Source organism: Salvelinus fontinalis, chromosome 1 (genome assembly GCF_029448725.1).
Source record: "Salvelinus fontinalis isolate EN_2023a chromosome 1, ASM2944872v1, whole genome shotgun sequence".
Lineage (NCBI taxonomy): Eukaryota > Metazoa > Chordata > Actinopteri > Salmoniformes > Salmonidae > Salvelinus > Salvelinus fontinalis.
The window spans coordinates 84,447,817-84,471,369 of NC_074665.1; the positions used below are offsets into that span (position 1 = coordinate 84,447,817).

Consider the following 23,553-nt stretch of genomic DNA (forward strand, 5'->3'; position numbering starts at 1 on the left):
TAAATAAATAAACATTTTCTACATGATGTTTCTGCAACCGTGTGTTATTATCAGAAAGAGCTTCTAGATATCAGGACAGCAATTACTTACCCCTTACAGGAGGAATATTATTTTCTTCAACAAGTCGGACGGGAAGGATTTACTTCAGACGCCCGAAAAGGCCCTCATCCCCGTCATTCACAGGAGAAAGAGACGGAGGTATTGGGGACAAATGTCCGTGTGTAAGGATCCGTCGCCGAAAGGGTAATCTGCCTTTACCGTTGGTCCTATTAGCCAATGTACAATCAATCGATAATAAAATAGACGAACTATGACCACGTATATCCTACTGACGGGACATTAAAAACTGTAATGTCTTATGTTTCACAGAGTCTTGGCTGAACAATGACATGAATAACATACAGCTGACGGGTTTTAAGCTTTTTCGGCAGGATAGAACAGCGGCATCTGGTAAGACAAGGAGTGGCGGTCTATGTACAGTACAGGTACAGTGATCGATAAGCTGCTCTGACAGCTGATGCTTAAAGTTAGAGAGGGAGATATAAGACTCCAGCTTCAGTGATTTTTGTAATTCGTTCCAGTCATTGGCAGCAGAGAACTGGAAGGAAAGGCGGCCAAACAAAGTGTTGGTTTTGGGGATGACCAACCTGCTGGAGTGCGTGCTACAGGTGGGTGTTGCTATGGTGACCAGTGAGCTGAGACGAGGTGGGGCTTTACCTAGCAAAGAAAAAAGGAACAAAGCGCAAGATTTTTTTGCAACTTTTCAAATCATCAACAGCCTATAGTTGCATCATGCAGCCCATATATCATTTGATTTCTAAAGCATTAGAAGGTTTGTATCATTCACAACTAACTTTGCCAAATTACTCTAAATACAACTCATAGGAACTGTTTCAAATGAGCGCTTTTACGCTCAACATAGCCACTTCATATGCACACACTCTATTCTGCCTTCTATTCTTTTGGCCAAGCGTCATTTGATTTAGTGCCATCCAGTGTTTTGTGTAGCTGCAGCTAGCGTGTACTATGCTGTGCTACTTCGTTGTTGGTTGTAAAACAGGAAATAGAAAATGATGCAGTTCAGCATTATTGTTGGAAAGAGGGACATAATACTGCTGTTTATCTTCTGCCATCCTTCTTGTTAAGCATTGCCTGTAAGTACAAATCATTTCTAAGATGTTCATCTTTTATTATTGTAAGTATTTTCTGCAGGTCATGTTTTAATTCTGAGTTTAAGTAAATCGATTACATGTGTACCCTCGCTAGCCTAGCCTTCCTGTTAAGTGCTGGTTTGCAGCTGGTTTCTCTCCATGTCTCTTCACACTTAAATTAGCTTATGTTATTTAGATACTAATCCTGTTTGGAATAGTGTTCAAACATGTACGTTTTCTATGAACAGTGTTGCTCAAGTATTGTATTGTTCTCTATGCGACTATAAAACATTGATTATACACTGTGTATTTATATTTCCTTTTAGTCTAAGCTGCTCCAATAATTTCAATTTTCTGTATTGTTACAGTTTTACACCATTTCAACTATAAAACAGGAGGTTTATGGAAAGCCAATCCCTGACTCTGGTTCAGTTCTTGATTGGAGTTTGGCTGGCTGTCAAATTATTGTTGCATATACCTTATAGAGGACAGTTCGCTCTGGAATGTGAAAAATATCCTTTCCATTTCAAATCAGAGTTTATTTTATCATGTACGCCGAATACAGTGAAATACTTACTTACATGCTCTAACCAATAGTGCAAAAAGGTGTTAGGTGAACAATAGGTAAGTAAAGAAATAAGTAAAGAGAAAAAAAAAAGGAAAAAGAGAAAAACAACAGTAAAAAGACAGGCTATATACAGTAGCGAGGCTACATACAGACACTGGTTAGTCAGGCTGATTGAGGTAGTATGTACATGTAGATATGGTTAAAGTGACTATGCATATATGATGAACAGAGAGTAGCAGTAGCGTAAAAGAGGGGGTGGCGGGTGGTGGGTGGCGGGACACAATGCAGATAGCCCGGTTAGCCAGTGTGCGGGAGCACTGGTTGGTCGGCCCAATTGAGGTAGCATGTACATGAATGTATAGTTGAAGTTACTATGCATATATGATAAACAGAGAGTAGCAGCAGCATAAAAAGAGACCGGCAGTGAGACCGGCAGTCTTTTGCATGACAATAACCGGCTGACAAAATGTAATGACAGCCACAGCCCTAAATGTGGCACATGATATTCTTTCGAATATAGATTATAATCAGTGGTGTAGTGGAGGATAAATTTACGTAAAAGATGCTAAAGTACCTTTTTTGTTCTGTGCGAGCATATACCCACCAAACACATTGAAAAAATGCATTGAGAATAAAGGGAGCATTACTTTATTCACCGCTAATGACCATTAGCATTTACTCACCTATCTTTTTAACCACTACATCGCATATTATTATAATCATGTATTAAGCTGTCTGGATGACTAATCTAATAATCAATTTCCTATCATTAAATGAAGTGAGTTTGGAGAGTGTGCATGCCACTTTTGGTGATCATGGACATGTTTTTTCCTGATTCAAGTATTCTCTTCACAATTGTAGAAAAGACTTCCAAGAAAATGGAAGGAAGAGTTTACAACACTAGAATAGTTAACACACAAATATTATTCAAATTGGACCCACTTTAAACAAAGTACAAATTATAAATGATTTATATAGCATACATACATGTTTAATAAATTTATCCCAAATCAGCTATATGTGTATTTCATACTCTGATGATGTATAAAGGGTGACATAACAATTCCCACTGAAGGGTAAATTGCCAAATTTGACATAGTGCACTATGTATGTTTATACACCATCTATGTAGTATGTCACACACCTATGATTTGTGAAGCATTTATGTGCTTATGAAACCTTTATGTATTTGATATAAAGCATTTATAATTGACCTTTATGTATTTGATATAAAGCATTTATAATTGACCTTTATATATTTGATATAAAGTATTTTTAATTGACCTTTATATATTTGATATAAAGCATTTATAATTGACCTTTATGTATTTGATATAAAGCATTTATAATTTAACTTAATTTAACTTTTTTTTTAAATGTTGTGGGGGACTTAAAATGAATTCATAATGTGACAATTACTCATACTGTACTGTAGGCATAATTATTAATTATATAACAGAGGAATTCAAGATTTTATAGTTTTATTTCTAAATCTCTCTCTCCCTTCTCTCTCTCTCACCAGTATGAAGACCAAGTCTGGGTACTTGGCTCCACGATGTGAAACATTCCGTGAACGTTGTGCTTCATCAACCTCCCAGGCATTCCGTTAGCTCGGCCCCGCATGGAGAAAGACAGAGAGAGAGACACCGAGAGGGAGAGAATGTCAGTGTTCTCATTCCCCCAGCGCTTCCAGCTGTTTAACAACCAACACTCTACTTAACAAACGAGAGGTCTCTTTCTCTACCCCTACAGCCCCAGGTAATGATCCCTACTCCCAACGGGATGTGCTTACTAAGGGGGAATGGATGGATGAATGTGAACCTCCGGGAGAATGAAGTGATGGTGGTGGAAGAAGTAGGAGTCAGCAACATAATTCTATGTCATTAGGTTAGAAAAAAAGATATGGGGATTTTTGTGGATCTATGCGCAATGAAGCGTAGAAAAGGATACCCATTGCAGAGTAAACCTTTGTTTTATAGTCAGTGTATGGATAGTGCTGAGGGACACAGGGTCATTCATGGTGGATGAGGGAATAACAATCAACTTTGAACTTCACCATCTCCCAGAAGACGTCTTAGAGGTGCCTACATGGCTTTTTGGGTCAGCTTTTCGAAGAACCTTGAGGACACTATGCAAAGTCTCATCTGAAAGGTAGCACTATTTGAGGAAGTGAATATACACGTCCAATGATTCCGCTATGCCCCATAGCGGAAGTTTGGTGTTCGGTGCATTCAAGACAAATTATTTCATAACTGTTTAAAAAATATATATATATATTATTTTTCTTTAACAGTAAGTTAGATTCAATAATACGTTTCACAAAGCTTTACTGTGGTGTGCTCAGGACTATTTATTTTCTACCTCACCCTTTGACTACAAGAGATAAATAATGCAAGAATCTCATCCTTCCTTTGTTACCCCCCACCCACCAGAGTAGCTATGTTTTTTTGTTTTTTCATCCTCCTTTTCCATCAGTATTTCATCTGCATAACAAAAACAACAGTATAAGATATTCCAAATAGATGTTTCCATCCATTTAGAGAGACATGTTAATGTCATTTTGATTACGTGCTTTGAATCTATAAAGGCACCATGGCAGTGCCCTTCAAACTCCATCAACCACTTCAAACTCCATCAACCACTTCAAACCCCATCAACCACTTCAAACCCCACCACCCCTTCAAACCCCATCAACCCCTTCGAACCCCATCAACCACTTCGAACCCCATCAACCACTTCGAACCCCATCAACCACTTCAAACCCCATCAACCACTTCAAACCCCACCACCCCTTCAAACCCCATCAACCCCTTCGAACCCCATCAACCCCTTCGAACCCCATCAACCCCTTCGAACCCCATCAACCCCTTCGAACCCCATCAACCCCTTCGAACCCCATCAACCCCTTCAAACCCCATCAACCCCTTCAAACCCCATCAACCCCTTCAAACCCCATCAACCACTTCAAACCCCACCACCCCTTCAAACCCCACCACCCCTTCAAACCCCATCAACCCCTTCAAACCCCATCAACCCTTTCAAACCCCATCAACCCCTTCAAACCCCATCAACCCCTTCAAACCCCATCAACCACTTCAAACCCCACCACCCCTTCAAACCCCATCAACCCCTTCAAACCCCATCAACCCCTTCAAACCCCACCACCCCTTCAAACCCCACCACCCCTTCAAACCCCACCACCCCTTCGAACCCCATCAACCCCTTCGAACCCCATCAACCCCTTCGAACCCCATCAACCCCATCGAACCCCATCAACCCCTTCAAACCCCATCAACCACTTCAAACCCCACCACCCCTTCAAACCCCATCAACCCCTTCAAACCCCATCAACCCCTTCAAACCCCATCAACCCCTTCAAAACCCATCAACCACTTCAAACCCCACCACCCCTTCAAACCCCATCAACCCCTTCAAACCCCATCAACCACTTCAAACCCCACCATGCCTTCAAACCCCACCATGCCTTCAAACCCCATCAACCACTTCAAACCCCATCAACCCCTTCAAACCCCATCAACCACTTCAAACCCCATCAACCACTTCAAACCCCACCACCACATCAAACCCCATCAACCACTTCAAACCCCACCACACCTTCAAACCCCATCAACCACTTCAAACCCCATCAACCACTTCAAACTCCACCACCCCTTCAAACCTCATCAACCCCATCAAACTCCACCACCCCTTCAAACCCCATCAAACCCCACCACCACATCAAACCCCATCAAACTTCACCACCCCTTCAAACCCCATCAACCACTTCAAACCCCACCACCCCTTCAAACCCCATCAAACCCCACCACCACATCAAACCCCATCAAACCCCACCACCCCATCAAACCCTACCACCCCTTCAAACTCCATCAAACCCTATCACCTCTTCAAACCTCATCAACCCCCACCACCCCATCAAACCCCGCCACCCCTTTAAACCCCACTACCCCATCAAACCACCCATTCAAACCCCTTCAAAACACCACCACCCCATCAAACCCCACCACCACATCAAACCCCATCAACCACCACCACCCCATCAAACCCTACCACCCCTTCAAACTCCATCAAACCCTACCACCCCTTCAAACCTCATCAACCCCCACCACCCCATCAAACCCCACCATCCCATCAAGCCCCACCACCCCTTAGACATAGAAAGTCACTTAGGAGGGAGAACTGAAATAATATAAGAATCCTATCAGCCTATCAGCTGCCTACACCCCACATGCTGTGACTGTTACATTCATAATTCAGCGTAGGTCCCAGGAGTTTCCGTTTCACACCAACTGTTCAGTTTTTTTTTCTTCCATGTGCCAAATGATATGTGAGTGCCGTCTAAGGTTGTGTGTGGCGGGAGTACAAATGATATGGAAAGGCCGTCTAGGGTTAGTAGGATTGATCTGTTAGTACTGTAAGGCTGTAACCTAACGAGGTAAAGGTACCTTAATTATTAGGCCCTGTGACCTTTAGTTTCTGTGTGTGTTGTGTGTGTAGAGAGATACTTGTTTGTCTTGACTCTTGTGTGCTTGGCATTGAGCCAGAGCTCTTCGTAGAGGCTTGTCGAGCGGGGGGAGGGAGAGAAGGCCGAGTATGGTAGAGAATGCTACATTGAGGAGGAAATTATCCTGCAAGGGCTTGTAGCAATTAGATTGATACATGATCAAGGCTTTTAATTAGAACACTGCTACACATTCCCCTTCATTATTCAATAGAAAGCAACTCATTCTGCAGCCCAGCGGCAGTGGCGAGACCAGCAACTGCTCAATAAGCACATTGCTTTAGTTTGGAGAGACCAGCTAGCAGCTCAATCAAATCAAATTTTATTTGTCACATGCGCCAAATACAACAGCTGTAGAACTTACTGTGAAATGCTTAATTACAAGCCCTTAACCAACAATGCGGTTTTAAGAAAATAGAGATAAGAAAAAATTTACCAAAAAAAGGTTAGTCGAGGTAATTTGTACATGTAGGTAGGGGGAAAGTGACTATGCGTAGATAATGAACAATGAGTAGCAGCAGTGTAAAAACAAATACTCCGCGTGTCCATTTCATTAATTGTTCAGCAGTCTTATGGCTTGAAGGTAGACGTTATTAAGGAGCTTTTTGGTCCTAGACTTGGCGCCCCGGTACCGCTTGCCGTGCGGTAGCGGTTGCCGTGTGGAGTCTTTGACAATTTTTTGGACCTTCCTTCCTATTATATAGATCCTTGATGGCAAGATAGCTTGGCTCCAGTGATTTACTGGGCCGTACGCACTACCCTCTGTTGCACCTTGCGGTCGGATGCCGAGCAGTTGCCATACCAGGCGGTGACGCAACTGGTCAGGATGCTCTTGATGGTGCAGTGGTATACATTTTTGAGGATCTGGGGACCATTGCCAAATCTTTTCAGTCTCCTAAGGAGGAAAAGGCATTGTCGTGCCCTCTTCATGACTGTCTTGGTGTGTTTGGACCATGATAGTTTGTTGGTGATGTGGACAACAAGGAACTTGAAACTCGCTACCCGCTCCCCTACAGCCCCGTCGATGTGAATGTGGGCGTGTTCGACCCTCCTTTTCCTGTATTCAACGATCATCTCCTCATTGAGGGAGAGGGCGTTGTCCTGGCACCCCACTGCCAGTAACTTATTTTGTGCATAATGTTGCTGCTACCGTCTCTTAAAACCAAAAATAACTACTGGACATTAGAACAGTGATTACTCACCACAAACTAAAATAAGCTTTTTCCTTTAACGAGTCCGACGAGAAGGATACACTGCTTTCCCGGGAACAGGCCCAAATTTGTCAATTGCGTGAAGAAAATGAGGAAAAGGGGGCGCAGGTCAGACTGCCTTTGAGAATCCGTAGGCGAGCGAGTAAACTCCCACTGCTATCCGTTCTACTGGCTTACATACAATCATTGGAAAATATAATGTATGACCTATGATTACGATTGTCCTACCAACGGGACATTAAAAACTGTAATCTTATGTTTCACCGAGTCGATGCTGAAAAACAACACGGATAATATAGAGCTGGCGGTATTTTCCATGCACCGGCAGAACAGAGAAGAAGCTACTTCTGGTAAAACGAGGGGTGGGGTGTGTCTTTTGATCAATAACAGCTGGTGCGCAATGTCTAATATTAAAAAAGTCTTGAGGTATTGCTCGCCTGAAGTAGAGTACCTTACGATAAGCTGTAGAACACACTATCTACCAAGAGAATTCTCATCTATATTATTCGAAGCCGCCTATTTACTACCACAAACCGATGCTGGCACTAACATACACTCAACCAACTCTACAAGGCCATAAGCAAACATGAAAATGCTCATCCAAAAGCGGCACTCCTAGTGGCCAGGGACTTTAATGCAGGCAAATTTAAATGAATTTTCCCAAACTTTTACCACCATGTCACATATGTAACTTTATGTAACATGTCACATAAAAAACTCTAGACCGCCTTTACTCCAAACACAGAGATTCATACAAAGCTTTCCACCGCCCTCCATTTGGAAAATCTGACCATAATTCTATCCTTCTGACTCCTGCTTACAAGCAAAAACTAAAGCAGGAAGTACCAGTAACTCTCTCAATATGGAAGCGGTCAGATGACGCGGGTGCTACACTACAGGACGGTTTTGCTAGCACAGATAGGAATATGTTCCCGGGATTCATCCAATGGCATTGAGGAGTATTCCACCTCAGTCATCGGCATCATCAATTAGTGCATCGACGACGTCGTCTCCACAGTTACCGTATGTACATAACCCAACCAGAAGCCATGGATTGCAGGCAACATCCGTATAATGCCCTCAGACGAACCAACAAACAAGCAAAGCATCAATAGAAGATTAAGTTTGAATCCTACTACACTGGCTCTGATGCTCGTCAGATGTGGCAGGGCTTGAAAAATTATTACGGACTACAAAGGTAAAACTACTACAGACTACAAAGGGAAAGCTAAATGTATTTTAAGCTCCCTTCGAAGCAAGCAACACTGAACCATGCGTGAGAGCACCAGCTGTTCTGCATAACTGTGTGAAAACGCTCTCAGTAGCCGATGTGAGCTAGACCTTTAAACAGGTCAACATTCACAAAGCCGCGGGACCAGACGGATTACCAGGACGTGTACTCAAAGCGTGCGTGGACCAACTGGCAAGGGTCTTCATTTACATTTTCAACCTCTCACTAACCGAGTCTGTAATACCTAGAGTTGAGTCGGAAGTTTACATACACTTAGGTTGGAGTCATTAAAACGTTTCAACCACTCCACAAATGTCTTGTTAACAAACTATAGTTTTGGCAAGTCGGTTAGGACATCTACTTTGTACATGTCACAAGTAATTTTTCCAAAAATTGTTTACAGACAGATTATTTCATTTATAATTCACTGTATCACAATTCCAGTGGATCAGAAGTTTACGTACACTAAGTTGACTGTGCCTTTAAACAGTTTGGAAAATTCCAGAAAATGAAGTCATGGCTTTAGAAGGTTCGGATGGGCTAATTGACATAATTTGAGTCAATTGGAGGTGTACAGTCGTGGCCAAAAGTTTTGAGAATGACACAAATATTAATTTTCATAAAGTCTGCTGCCTCAGTTTGTATGATGACAATTTGCATATACTCCAGAATGTTATGAAGAGTGATCAGATGAATTGCAATTAATTGCAAAGTCCCTATTTGCCATTCAAATGAACTGAATCCCCCAAAAACATTTCCACTGCATTTCAGCCCTGCCGACATCATGTCAGTGATTCTCTCGTTAACACAGGTGTGAGTGATGACGAGGACAAGGCTGGAGATTACTCTGTCATGCTGATTGAGTTTGAATAACAGACAGGAAGCTTCAAAAGGAGGGTGGTGCTTGAAATCATTGTTCTTCCTCTGTCAAACATGGTTACCTGCAAGGACACACGTGCCGTCATCATTGCTTTGCACATCAACGGCTTCACAGGCAAGGATATTCCTGCCAGTAAGATTGCACCTAAATCAACCATTTATCGGATCATCAAGAACTTCAAGGAGAGCGGTTCAATTGTTGTGAAGAAGGCTTCAGGGCACCCAAGAAAGTCCAGCAAGCGCCAGGACCGTCTCCAACACATCCTCCTAGAGCAACTTCTCCCAACCATCCAGGAACAGTTTGGTGACAAACAATGCCTTTTCCAGCAATGATGGAGCGCCTTGCCATAAGAGAAAAGTGATAACTAAGTGGCTCGGGGAACAAAACATCTATTTTGGGTCCATGGCCAGGAAACTCCCCAGACCTTAAATCCCATTGAGCACTTGTCGTCAATCCTCAAGAGGCGGGTGGACAAACAAAAACCCACAATATCTGACAAACTCCAAGCGTTGATTATGCAAGAATGGTCTGCCATCAGTCAGGATGTGGCCCAGAAGTTAACCTCTCTAGGGTACGTGAGACGGTAGCGTCCCACCTCTTCAACAGCCAGTGAAACTGCAGGGCGCCAAATTCAAAACAACAGAAATCCCATAATTAAAATTCCTCAAACATACATGTATTTTACACCATTTTAAAGATACAATTGTTGTAAATCCAGCCACAGTGTCCGATTTCAAAAAGGCTTTACGACGAAAGCAAACCAAACGATTATGTTAGGTGAGTGCCTATTCACAGAATAACACAGCCATTTTTCCAGCCAAAGGGAGGATTCACAAAAAGCAGAAATATAGATCAAATGTATCACTAACCTTTGATCTTCATCAGATGACACTAATAGGACTTCATGTTACACAATACATGTATGTTTTGTTCGGTAAAGTTCATATTTATATCCAAAAATCTCAGTTTGCATTGGCACCTAAGTTCAGAAGTTCCAAGAGCCACATCAATTTACAGGAATACTCATAATAAACATTGCTAAAAGATACAACTGTTATGCATGGAATTTTAGATGCACTTCACCTTAATGCAACCGCTGTGTCAGATTTCAAAAAAGCTTTACGGAATTTATACAATAATCTGAATTCGGCGCTCAGCGTCCAATCAAGACACAAATATAGCCGCCATATTATGCAGTCAACAAAAGTCATAAGCATTAAAAATCTTCACTTACCTTTGCTGATCTTTGTCGGAATGCACTCCCAGGACTCCCACTTCCACAAGAAATGTTTGTTTTGTTCGGTAATGTCCATCATTTATGTCCAAATAGTTACTTTTGTTAGCGTGTTTGGTAAACAAATCCAAAGTCACGAAGCGCGTTCACTAAAAGCAGACAAAATGTCAAAAAGTTCCGTAACAGTCAGTAGAAACATGTCAAACGATGTATTGAATGAATCTTTAGGATGTTTTTAACATAATTCTTCAATAATGTTCCAACCAGAGAATTCCTTTGTCTTCAGAAAAGCAAATGGAACGGGAGAAAACTCTCATGTGAACGCGCATGGTCAGCTCGTGGCTGCTGGCAAACCTCTGACTCATTCCTCTTTGCTTCGGCCCCACTCCACAGTAGAGGCATCAGACAAGGTTCTAAAGACTGCTGACATCTAGTGGAAGCCTTAGGAAGTGCAACATTACCAATATCCCACTGTATCTTTAATAGGAGCTGAGTTGAAAATCGACCAACCTCAGATTTCCCACTTCCTGGTTGGATTTTTTCTCAGGTTTTTGCCTGCCGTATGAGTTCTGTTGTCACGTTCCTGACCTGTTTTCTGTTAGTTTTTGTATGTGTTAGACGGTCAGGGCGTGAGTTTGGGTGGGTAGTCTATGTTATGTGTTTCTATGTTGGTTAAAGGGTGACCTGATATGGCTCTCAATTAGAGGCAGGTGGTTTTCATTTCCTCTGATTGAGAGCCATATTAAGGTAGGTGTTTTCACATTGTTTGTTGTGGGTGGTTGTCTCCTGTGTCAGTGTCTGTGTATGTTACGCCACACGGGACTGTTTCGGTTTTGTTTGTTCGTTCGTTTTATGAAGTCAGTTTTCCTGTTCATGCGTTCTTCGTGTTTCATGTAAGTTCGTCGTCCAGGTCTGTCTACGTCGTTTATTGTTTTGTAATTATTCAAGTGTTCGTCGTGTTTTCTGTTTTGTTTATTAAATATCATGTCGTATCACACCGCTGCGTCTTGGTTCAATCCATGTTCCTCCTCTTCGGATGAAGAGGAAGAGGAAAGCCGTTACATCTGTTATACTCAGACACCATTCAAACCGTTTCAGAAATGTCAGTATTTTCTATCCAAATCTACAAATAATATGCATATTCTAGCTTTTATGGCTTTGTATCAGGCCGTTTACTCTGGACATGCTTTTCATCCGGACGTGAAAATACTGCCCCCTACCCCAAAGAAGTTAATTGACAGCATGCCAGGGCGGATTGCAGAGGTCTTGAAAAAGAAGGGTCAACACTGCAAATATTGTCTCTTTGCATCAACTTCTGTTCCTGAGTGGCTCGCTTCTGGGCGTGCTGGCAGGATATGGCAGCATTTTCGGATGTGCGTCAAGAATTTTGCATACAGTAGCACGTTTGTATGAAAGTGTGGTTATTCACAGGCAAAGTGTTATGTGCTATGGAGGTACATTTGTGTCTTTTTGTCAAGAGCAAAAGGTTTTTTATTTTCAATCAAAAATAATTGTTCTCAAAGCAACTTTTTCTGACACAAAGGAAGTCAAAGTGGACACCTACGAAGATGGCATCTCAGGTAAGCAGCACTGGGCTGTATTGACGTATTCTAAAAATGACATCTACTGCTTTAGACTGAACGGTCATATCTCAGTTATTGTTTTCATATCCATAAAAAATAAGCTATTTTCTGTAGATATTGCCAGATGTTCACTGTCTGAGGAACAGGCCGTGGAAGTTTTATTGCTGGCAAAAGTGCCTTAATCAGAGGTAATTAAACTGTTCTGTGTTATTTTTCTCCATCTCTGCCTGTCTTGTTGCACATGGAACCTGTCTCACATGCATTAATTTAAAAACCCTTAATGTCAGTTGTTAATTTTCAGATTTACACCACATAAACACAGCCATTTTCACTGGACTATCTGTTGCTGCCAAGTCATGATTTCCCTGGGGGTTAGCCTTGCAATAACCATGTGGTGAGACACATAGCCCTCTATATTTAAATGTTTCAGGTACACTCCGATAGATGTCTGCGTCACATACAGTATCTTCTATTGACATTATCTTCTATTGTTTGTCCTCGTGTGTCTGTTTTTCAGCGTAAAGTACTCTGCAGCCACTTAGTGTGGACACCAGGTGAGACCACACACACACACAATAACAGTCTCTCTCCTTCACTTCATCCCTCTCCCCCTTCTCCCTAAATCCTCTAGGTTATATCAGCTGTTTTGGTGAACCCCTCCCACATCTGAACTGGCTGACAGAGGGCACAGCATGATCATAGGTGAGAGGTCACTTGGTCGGGTCAACAGGATGTATTATTAAAGAGATGCTTTACATTGAAATACAGACAGAGATGTAGTAGTCCCAGAGTTAATGATCCAAGGTCAGTTTTGCATTTCACCTCCTGATTAAGATGACTGACCGTGTTAGAATAAAAAAAAACAAGGCATAATCATGCTCTCTCTCTCTACCCATTTCTCACTCGTCTGCAGGTATTTTTTGATGTGAGAGAGGAAGCCAGTCCCGTCATCGCCACCTCACCCGCTCTTAAGATAACCTTTGGGACAACTGGGGGCCCAAGGCTGGTTAGGAGACACCGCAATTGTGATGAACTGAGAGAATATTAGGGTAACACTGTAATTCATGAATCATATGCTGTCTGCCGCTGTTCTTACCTCTTTCCCTTTCTGTCTTCTACACCTCTCTCCGAACCTTGTCTTTCTTCCTCATTTCATAATGCACACCATATGTGCATTGAAGTACAGACTGAACTTATGTTTTATTTAATATTACAAATATTATAATTATAATGCATTTATGTATTTATAACACCTTGATAATTAACTTATTTCAATAAAATGTTTCACATTCTCCACTGGTTGAATTTAAGTATCTCATTGAAATACTATCCTGTGTCCTCAGATTAATGCAGATGAAGGGAGTTAGATATGTATATATGAATTACAATAGTTACAATGTGTAATCATTGATGTCCCAGGAGCAGGAGTGGTAAACACTGTTGAAGTGTAAAATTGTAATACATACATGCAGACACAGCAACATTCAAATAATCGAGTTTGATATGACTGAAAAATAATGTCTCAGAGATTCATACCTGAACCACACCTTTATTTGCCAAGGAAGAGTACATGATCAGTAAATATATTCAATGTACATGCTACAATGTGGGGATCGCATGCATGGTAATAACTACAGTACATGTGTATATAAGACTTGCATCCTTGGCACAATAAAGTTATTATATTGTACTCTATCCATAGGCTTCATTAATGCCATTCAGACTTGAAGTTGATGCAACAACTGATAGCTGAGGTTCATAGATTGGTGTGAGTATTAGTTCAGTTTTAGGGTCCTTACACAGATTGGCTACATACTGTAGTTAGCTACACATCCATAGACATATAGTTATTTTAATCCTCCACTACACAATAAGCAAGTAAATAGTTAGCTAGCTATGTTACTTCAGCTGCATTGCAAGGCAATCTAACACAATGGCACATTCAATTTGCAGTAAATGCTTTAGCTTGCTAGATTCTTTACATCCACTGTTTCACAAGACGACAGCCTGGTTTGCTGGTTTTCTCAGGAATCCCTAAAACATGAAACAACACAAATTACAAATGCATTCTCCTAACACTAGAGTCATGACGTTGGCCTAGGGGTAGGTTTATGACAGTCATAAATACCTCTTTCCCCCCTTTTCCTTCTCCCTACTTTAACTGATGTGACATAAGAAAACCCCTTGGTTAACATAGAGATTCTGGGAACATCAGAAGTGGGGGGAAATGAACTATATTCTGGTAATCCGACCAACTGAACATATGCGGTGGTACTTAAGGTATATTATGTCAGTTCGCTTGCCCTCTGACACATTCTCATCAATGATAGAATGACGTAAACTCTACTGTGGAAAGTCTAAACGTCAGAGGTATCGGATTCACATGGAATTGTTGTTTGATTCAAATGTTTGAATATGAAATTATTTGTGAAGAGATTAAATTTAATTTTAGCTTCCAAATGAGAGATTTGTGTTTTCATAAGTTTGGGCTTCTGCTCAACTAGGGGCCCGCCCCTGTGAAGAGACATGGGTAATAGACTTTTCAGACACACCCCTCTCCCTCCACTACAAAAACCATTGACAAAAATATAACTTTCTGTTCCGGGACGCTAGGATGACGATCCGAGGTCAGAATGGTTCAGATAATAACTACAGAACTAAGCCAACAGCGGCATGGACTTTGATTGTGAATGGTATGAACTTTGAACTCGTATTCACTACAGAAGTGATATTTCCTAGCCGTTGAGTTAGCAACAGCTGCTACAAACGCAGGTTAGGAAGGACAGTCCGAGTATCCCGTCTACTACACACAACGTTACGCCAACGTATCCAGTAAGGCACCAGAGACATTCTTCAAAGGACAGAGGACTCGGGTTGGCGACACGGTCCATCTACTACCAACCTACTGAAGCGCAGCTCAGAGTAAATATTTATTGCATTTTCCTTCTTCAAATGGGCGGTAATTTAGAATGCATAAGATACTGTATTTAGGATAGCACAGCTTCGCCTCTGTTCCAGTCTCCCGCTCTTTCACTAAAATCCCACCCCTTTTCTTTGTGTAACAAGCTGTCATATCTATTCCGCCCGCTAGGGACGTTTTTCGGTATGACGGCACTTTGTAATCAAGTTATGATTTAATTGTATATGTGTGATTCTGTGTGATTAGTTAGGTATTTAGTAAATAAATAATTAAACCCAATTTTGTATTGATGATTCAACTTGTTAGCCAGGATTCTTGCAGATAATCAAGGATTTACAACTTTCAGATGAGACTGAATAAACTGACGATTAAGGTGACTGCTATGGATGTAAAATATTACTAAATCTTTAAGAGTTTATTCGGAAGATAACAGCTCTATAAATATTATTTTCTGGTGTCCCTTACTAGTTAATTAATATTTACATGATTAGTTCAATCAGGTAATATTAATTACGGAGAAATTATTTTATAGAATAGCATGTCATAGCAATTAATCTGGCATAGTCAAAGACACGACACTAGCTAGCTGGCTAATGTTAGCTAGTCAGATAACGATTTTTGTAAATTAACTTAATGACAAAAAATTGTGTTTAAAACGTTTGTCTCTACATTACCTAACACATTCCTCTCAATTGTAATTTTTTTGTTTGACTGGTTATGACGTTATAACAACTTACATCTGGTTCCACCGTAATGTTTTATCAGCCAACTTTGTTGAAGAACGCCACCAGGCAAGGGTGGCTCACGTCAAAATTCATCATTGGAAACACTCGATATGATTGGTCATATAAAAACCTTGGGACCCAAGTGCATATTGAGTGCCCTAACTCTCCCTTGTCCCACAGTGCAAGCTCGCAACTTTTAGAGGAACCACTGTATGTGAGAATGCTATTCATTGACTACAGCTCAGCGTTCAACACTGTAGTGCCCTCAAAGCTCATCACTAAGCTAAGGACCCTGGGACTAAACACCTCCCTCTGCAGCTGGATGCTGGACTTCCTGACGGGCCGCCCCCAGGTGGTAAGGGTAGGTAACAACACGTCCGCCACGCTGATCCTCAACACAGGGGCCCCTCATGGGTGCATATTCAGTCTCCTCCTGTACTCCCTGTTCACTCATGACTGCACGGCCAGGCACGACTCCAACACCATTAAGTTTGACGATGACACAACAATGGTATGCCTGATCACCGACAACAACGACACAGCCTATAGGGAGGAGGTCAGAGACCTGGTCGTGTTCTGCCAGGACAACAATCTCTCCCTCAACGTGATCAAGACAAAGGAGATGATTGTGGACTACAAGAAATGGAGGACCGAGCACCCCCCCCCCATTCTCATCGATCATCGATGGGGCTGCAGTGGAGCAGGTTGAGAGCTTCAAGTTCCTTGGTGTCCACATAACCAACAAACTAGCATGGTCCAAGCACCATCTTCACGACAAAACCTATTCCCCCTCAGGGGACTGAAAAGATTTGGCCTGGGTCATCAGATCCTCAAAAGGTTCTACAGCTGCACCATCGAGAGCATGCTGACTGGTTGCATCACTCCCTGCTATGGCAACTGCTCAGCCTCCGACCGCCAGGCACTACAGAGGGTAGTGCGTACAGCCCAGTACATCACTGGGGCCAAGCTTCCTGCCATCCAGGACTTCTATACCAGGCGGTGTCCGAGGAAGGCCCTAAAAATTGTCAAAGACTCCAGCCACTCTTGTCATAGACTGTTCTCTCTTCTACCGCATGGCAAGCGGTACCGGAGCACCAAGTCTAGGTCCAAGAGGCTTCTAAACAGCTTCTACCCCCAAGCCAGACATTGGTAAGACTTCAAATCCAGAGGAGGCAACATATTCAAAGGACCCATGTTTCTGCAGCCATCGTGAGGAGGATTCAGGAGGAGGATACTGGTGCCCCACCCACAGAACCAACATCTCCAATACCGGAAATAAGTGTGAGTGATGTTGTTGCATGTGTGTGTCAGACTCTCCTACCTTGGCCTGCTGTAACTATATATGTGAGTTACTGAGATGTTAGTAAAATTCCTGAACAAAGTTTTCATTGTTCTAGATTGCAGCCGGTAGCAACAAGAAGAAGCATGCGATGTGTGTGGACCCAAAAAGGACAGGAAGACACAATACACATGACATGCATCAAGTGCAAGATATACATTTGCAACACACACACAATTAACCTTTTCGGGCTAGGGGGCAGTATTTTCACGTCCGGATGAAAAGCGTGCCCAAAGTAAACTACCTGCTACTCAGGCCCAGAAGCACGGATATGCATTTAATTGGTAGATTTAAATAGAAAACACTCTAAAGTTTCTAAAACTGTTTGAATAATGTCTGAGTATAACAGAACTGATATGGCAGGCGATAAAAGAGAAAAATCCATCCAGGAAAAAAAAATATCTTATAAAAATGTCACTATCTTTTCAATGTGTTTCTATGGGGATCTAGATTTCTGTGGCACTTGCTTGCAGTTCCTATCGCTTCCACTGGATGTCAACAGTCTTTAGAAATTGGTTGATGTTTTTCCTTTGAGAATGAAGAATTAGGGCAGTTCAGAACGGGGGTCGAGTGAAGTGTACCATTTGTTAGTTGCGCTTGACCTGAAAGCTCGCTCCACTTTGTTTTTATCCGCTATTGAACGCAGTTCATCCCGTCTTAAATTTAATTGATTATTTACGTAAAAAAATACCTAAAGTTGTATTAGGAAAGTTGTTTGAAATGTTTAGAAGAAGTTTACAGGTAACTTAATAGATATTTTGTAGTCATGTTGCGCGAGTTGGTACCGGTGTTTTTCTGGATCAAACGCGTGAAATAAATTGACATTTTGGAGATATAACGACGGAATTAATCCAACAAAAGGACCATTTGTGATGTTTATGGGACATATTGGAGTGCCAACAAAAGAAGATCTTCAAAGGTAAGGAATGAATTTAATCGTTATTTCTGCGTTTTGTGTCGCGCCTGGCGGGTTGAAATATGAATGTCATGTGTTTGTTTGGTGGGGTGCTGTCCTCAGATAATCGCATGGTTTGCTTTCGCCCTGAAGCCTTTTTAAAATCTGACACGTTGGCTGGATTAACAACAAGTGTAGCTTTAATTTGGTGTATTGCATGTGTGATTCATGAAAGTTTAATATTTATTGTAATTTAATTTTCATTTGGCGCTCTGCCATTTCACCGGATGTTGTCGAGGGGTTTCGCTAGCGGAACGTCTAGCCGTAACAAGTAAAACTCTGTCCCTCATGTGGTGTGCAGACCGGCCTTCATTTGTGTTCAATGGGGCTCATTTATCATTTCCATAAAATACTCTGTCAAATTTGTACTTCCAATTTGTTCAGTTCAAAGCTATCAATATCAATAGTGATGAAAAACTTGTTTCAGTTATATTTGTTCAAGATAAACATGATTTATTCCACTCATGTCTTGATTAAAATAGATTTTTGTTTTCAAAAATCACATTTTATAAAAAACAACAATTATTGTTTTTATTGATAAATGTGATCTAGCAGAGGAAAATGGCAAATATTAACCACGTATGCTGTCAACATCTAAGTATTTTTACGTAAATTGTTATGGCTGTATTGTTTTAAGCACCCAATAATGCTGTGGGTCCATCAGACCTACGAACATTGTGTGAATAACAAAAACATGAACACCACACATGGGTTAAACAAATAAAAATGTTTTAGATTTTATATTCTTCAATGTAGCCAGCTTCACCTGGAATGGTTTTCCTACAGTCTTCTGAGCACTTGTTGGCTTCTTTTCCTTCACTCTGTAGTCCAACTTATCCAAACCACCTAAATTGGGTTGAGTTCGGTTGATTGTGGAGGCCAGGTCATCTGATGCAGCACTCCATCACTTTCCTTCTTGGTCAAATAGCCCTTACACAGCCTGGAGGTGTTGGGTCATTGTTCTATTGAAAAACATATGGTAGTCCAACTAAGCGCAAACCAGATGGGATGGCGAATTACTGCAGAATGCTGTGGTACAGTAGCTATGCTGCGGCAGGTAGCCTAGTGGTTAGAGCATTGGAGTAGTAACTGAAAGGTTGCAAGATCAAATCCCTGAGCTGACAGGGTAAAAATATGTTGTTCTGCCCCTGAACAAGACAGTTAACTGTTAAATAAAGGTAAATAGAATGAATAAATGGTGCATTGATTTCTGAAAAAATCACTGACAGTGTCACCAGCAAAGCACCCCCAAACCATCACACCTCCTCCATGCTTCATGGTGGGAACAACACATGTGGAGATTGTCATTTCACCTACTCTGTGTCTCACAAAGACACAGCGGTTGGAACCACAAATATCACATTTGGATTCATCAGACCAAAGGATATATTTCCACCAATGTAATGTGTTTTTTGGCCCAAGCAATTCTCTTCTTGAGTAGTGCTTTAGTAGTGGCTTCTTTGCAGCAAAATCGACCATGAAGGCCTGAAGAGTTGATGTTGAGATGTGTCTGTTACTTGAACTCTGTGAAGCATTTATTTTGGTTGCAATTTATGAGGCTGGTAACTCTAATGATTTTATCAGGTAACTCTGGGTTTTCCATTCTTGTGGTGGTCCTCATGAGAGCCAGTTTCATCATAGCGCCTGACGGTTTTTGCGACTGCACTTGAAACTTTCAAAGTTATTGACATCTTCCAGATTGACTGACCTTCATGTCTTAAAGTAATGATGGACTGTCATTTATTTTGCTTATTTGAACTGTTCTTGTCACAATATCTCTTCTGTATACCACCCATACCTTGATTGGCTGAAACGATAAATTCTTCAAATTATCTTTTAACAAGGCACTCCTGTTAATTGAAATGCATTCCAGGTAACTACCACATGAAGCTGGTTCAGAGAATGCCAAGAGTGTACAAAGCTGTCATCAAGGCAAAGGGTAGCTACTTTGAAGAATCTCATATATAAAATATATTTTGATATGTTCAACACTTTTATGGTTACTACATGATTATGTTATTTCATAGTTTTGATGTCTTCACTATTATTCTGCAATGTAGAAAATAGTAAAAATAAAGAAAAACCCTTGAATAATGGTTAAAAAAAAATACAAAAGGACAGTTGTTTTTTTCTTTGTATTATCTTTTACCAGATCTATTGTGTTATATTCTCCTACATTCCTTTCACATTTCCACAAACTTCAAAGTGTTTCCTTTCAAATGGTACCAAGAATATGCATATATTTGCTTCAGGACCTGAGCTAGGCAGAGAGATTTGGGTATGTCCTTTTTGGCAAAAATGTTAAGAAAAGGGGTGGATCCTTGAAAGGTTAAGGCCTGTCTCGGTGGTGCTCATCGATGGATAAAGCTGTAGAATGGTACAGCACATTTTCTATTAATGGTGTTCTAATCTTTAGGTGTTCTGGAACAATGTGTTCCAACTCGGGCTGTCAAGACCACAGTCAACTTGCTAACTGCCTGGTACTCAAAACTCATTGTCCCTCTAAATACTCCGACATCAATGCAAATGTAATTGAAAATAAATCACACCCTTTACGAAAGCCCATGAGCTTATGTTGCACAACATTTCCATAGGATATGCCTGTAATCTTGGTGGTTCCAAACGTCTTCCATTTAAGAATGATGGAAGCCACTGGGGACCTTCAATGCTACAGAAATTGTTGTGTACCCTTCCCCAGATCTGTGCTCAACAGACAATTCTTTCAACCTCATGGCTTGGTTTTTGCCCTGACATGCACTATCAACTGTGGGAACTTATATAAACAGGTGTGTGCCTTTACAAATCATGGCTAATCATTTGAATTTATCACAGGTAGACTTCAATCAAGTTAGAAACATCTCAAGGATGATCAATGGAAACAGGATGCACCTGAGCTCAAGTTTGAGTCTCATAGCAAAGGGTCGGAATACTTATGTCAAAAAAGGTATTTATGTTGGTTTGTTTGTTATAAATGTGATAAAAAGATTTCTAAAAACCTGTTTCCACTTTGTCATTATGGGGTATTGTGTGGAGATTGAGGAAAGACATTTATTTAATCAATTTTAGAATAAGACTGTAACGTAACAAAATGTGTAAAAGTTAGGCACATTAATCCGCTCTCTACAACTGGCATACATAGGCGGCACGTGAGTTTCAAGTTTGGGAAATATAATTTTGACCATTTGTGGTCACTTTTGAAAATGGTGTTTTCCCGCTAACTGATTGCATTTTGGAACATTTGTTCTTATAGCCCACTGTCGTTTGTGCATTGCAGCACTTATTATGTGAAGAAATAGCCTAATAGTTTTTCAAAATTTAAGCTAAACGTTCTGATCTGTTGCATTATGATGTTGAATTATTGCTTTTTAAAGTGTGTTTGAGGCGAGTTGTTGTATTAATTTGGGATCTATCGCACAGATAGAAAAGTTGACCAATACAATGTAATTTTTTTGTACTATGTTGGACAGTTAGTTGATTGACATAGGCTAGTGTTTTTGCTGTTTATTAGGCCTACTCAATTTGTTGGCTGTTCAACGTAAATTTTGACAGTTCTAACGTCTTCAATATGCGCTTCGGAATTCGATAAGCAGGATGCGTGCAGTTGCGTGCCCGATGTGTCGATCTTCACTTGTAACCTACTTCGGAGCTGAGATAGATGGCTGTGAGAAGAAACTGATCAGGTGACAGGCACTGGCTAATAAGAATTTCGATATCTCAGAGTGCCATTTAAGTGAGAGGCACTTCGGGAACATGTAGCCGGGAGATTGTAATTATAATTATATCCAGCCTAAGGGCACAACTGCAACTGGCCGCATGGATTTTTTTTGTGGGCATTGTGGCCTCACTAGGGGAATGCTGGAAGGAAATTTGAGGCATTATCAAGTGCTTGTCAAATTGTGAATGGGAGACTGATGAAGTGTGTGCAGCCTGTGCAAGAAACAAAGCAGAGCTCATGCCCTTCATACAACTGTTTTCAAATCATCATTAAAGTCGCACCATGCAGCCTTAGAATGTATTAACAATCAAAACATATAGTGCAACTAAAGTTGCATAAATAACTCTATATTAAGCATATAGGAGGACCTGTTTCTTAACCGCTCAGCTCAGAATAGCAGCATGTGAACTCTCCATCATTTTTTGGGAGATCACATCGTTTCTATTTTATTCAGCTGTTCAATTGTATTCTTCATACTATAAAACAATATATAATAATGCCACAGAATTCTAAGCAAATCTTCTCTGCTAAATGAACTAGTGTAGCCCACAGCCATTGCCAGATCAGGGCCTAATGTAAGGACAACTCAGCGTATGCTATTCTGTTAATCTGGAATAGACTATAATTGTCACGCCTTAGTATTCTTTGTTTTCTTTATGTTTTTTAGTTAGGTCAGGGTGTGACATGGGGAAGGTATGTGTGTTGTATGTGTATGGGGCAGAGTAGAGTAGTGTTGTCTAGTTATGTCTATGGCTGCCTAGATTGGTTCTCAATCAGAGACAGCTGTCATTCATTGTCTCTGATTGAGAGACATATTTAAGGCAGCCATAGGCAGTAGGCTTTTGTGGGATGTTGTCCATGTGTAGTGTTTGTGTCAGCACTATTTGTCTTTGTAGCTTCACGGTCGTCAGTTTGTTATTTTGTTAGTTTGTGTATTAGTTGTTCGTTTCTTGTTTTTTCTCTCTTCTAAAATAAAATATGTATTTTGCACACGCTGCGCCTTGGTCCAATCTCTCTCACGAAGACGATCGTGACAATGTCTTCATATCATGTTTCTTTAGACCTGTCTAAAATAAATAATGGATTTATTGTGATGGTTTATGCTATATTAAATGGATTTATTATACTTTTTTAAAATGTAAATGTTCATTGTACACCAATATTTAACCAGGGACCCGCTGCACACATCGACAACGGTCACCCACAAAGCGTCGTTACCCATCGCTCCACAAAGGCCGCGGCCCTTGCAGAGCAAGGGGAAACACTACTAATAGGTTTCAGAGCAAGTGACGTAACTGATTGAAACGCTACTAGCGCGTACCCGCTAACTAGCTAGCCATTTCACATCCGTTACATAGACAGACTGGAAATGTTTTAACAATTTTTTTATTTTTTTTGTGAAGCTTCCATTCAATTGCCCCTCCCTGTTGCACACAAGTTTCCATTCCCCCTGTCACAAGGATATTTAGGGCTAATTTTAGAAGAAATTGTCAACAATGTTACTTAAATTTGGGACTCAACA

The 23,553-nt window shown here is 41.0% G+C and overlaps 1 long non-coding RNA gene across 1 annotated transcript; it reads left to right on the top strand.

Annotated features, from left to right (window-relative positions):
* Positions 1 to 1,001: 1,001 nt before the first annotated feature.
* On the top strand, positions 1,002 to 13,993 carry LOC129862855 (uncharacterized). The gene is made up of 4 exons (XR_008760833.1): positions 1,002 to 1,154; positions 3,242 to 3,477; positions 13,009 to 13,079; positions 13,291 to 13,993. It is a non-coding gene; the product is annotated as an uncharacterized LOC129862855 (long non-coding RNA).
* The last annotated feature ends 9,560 nt before the right edge of the window (positions 13,994 to 23,553 follow it).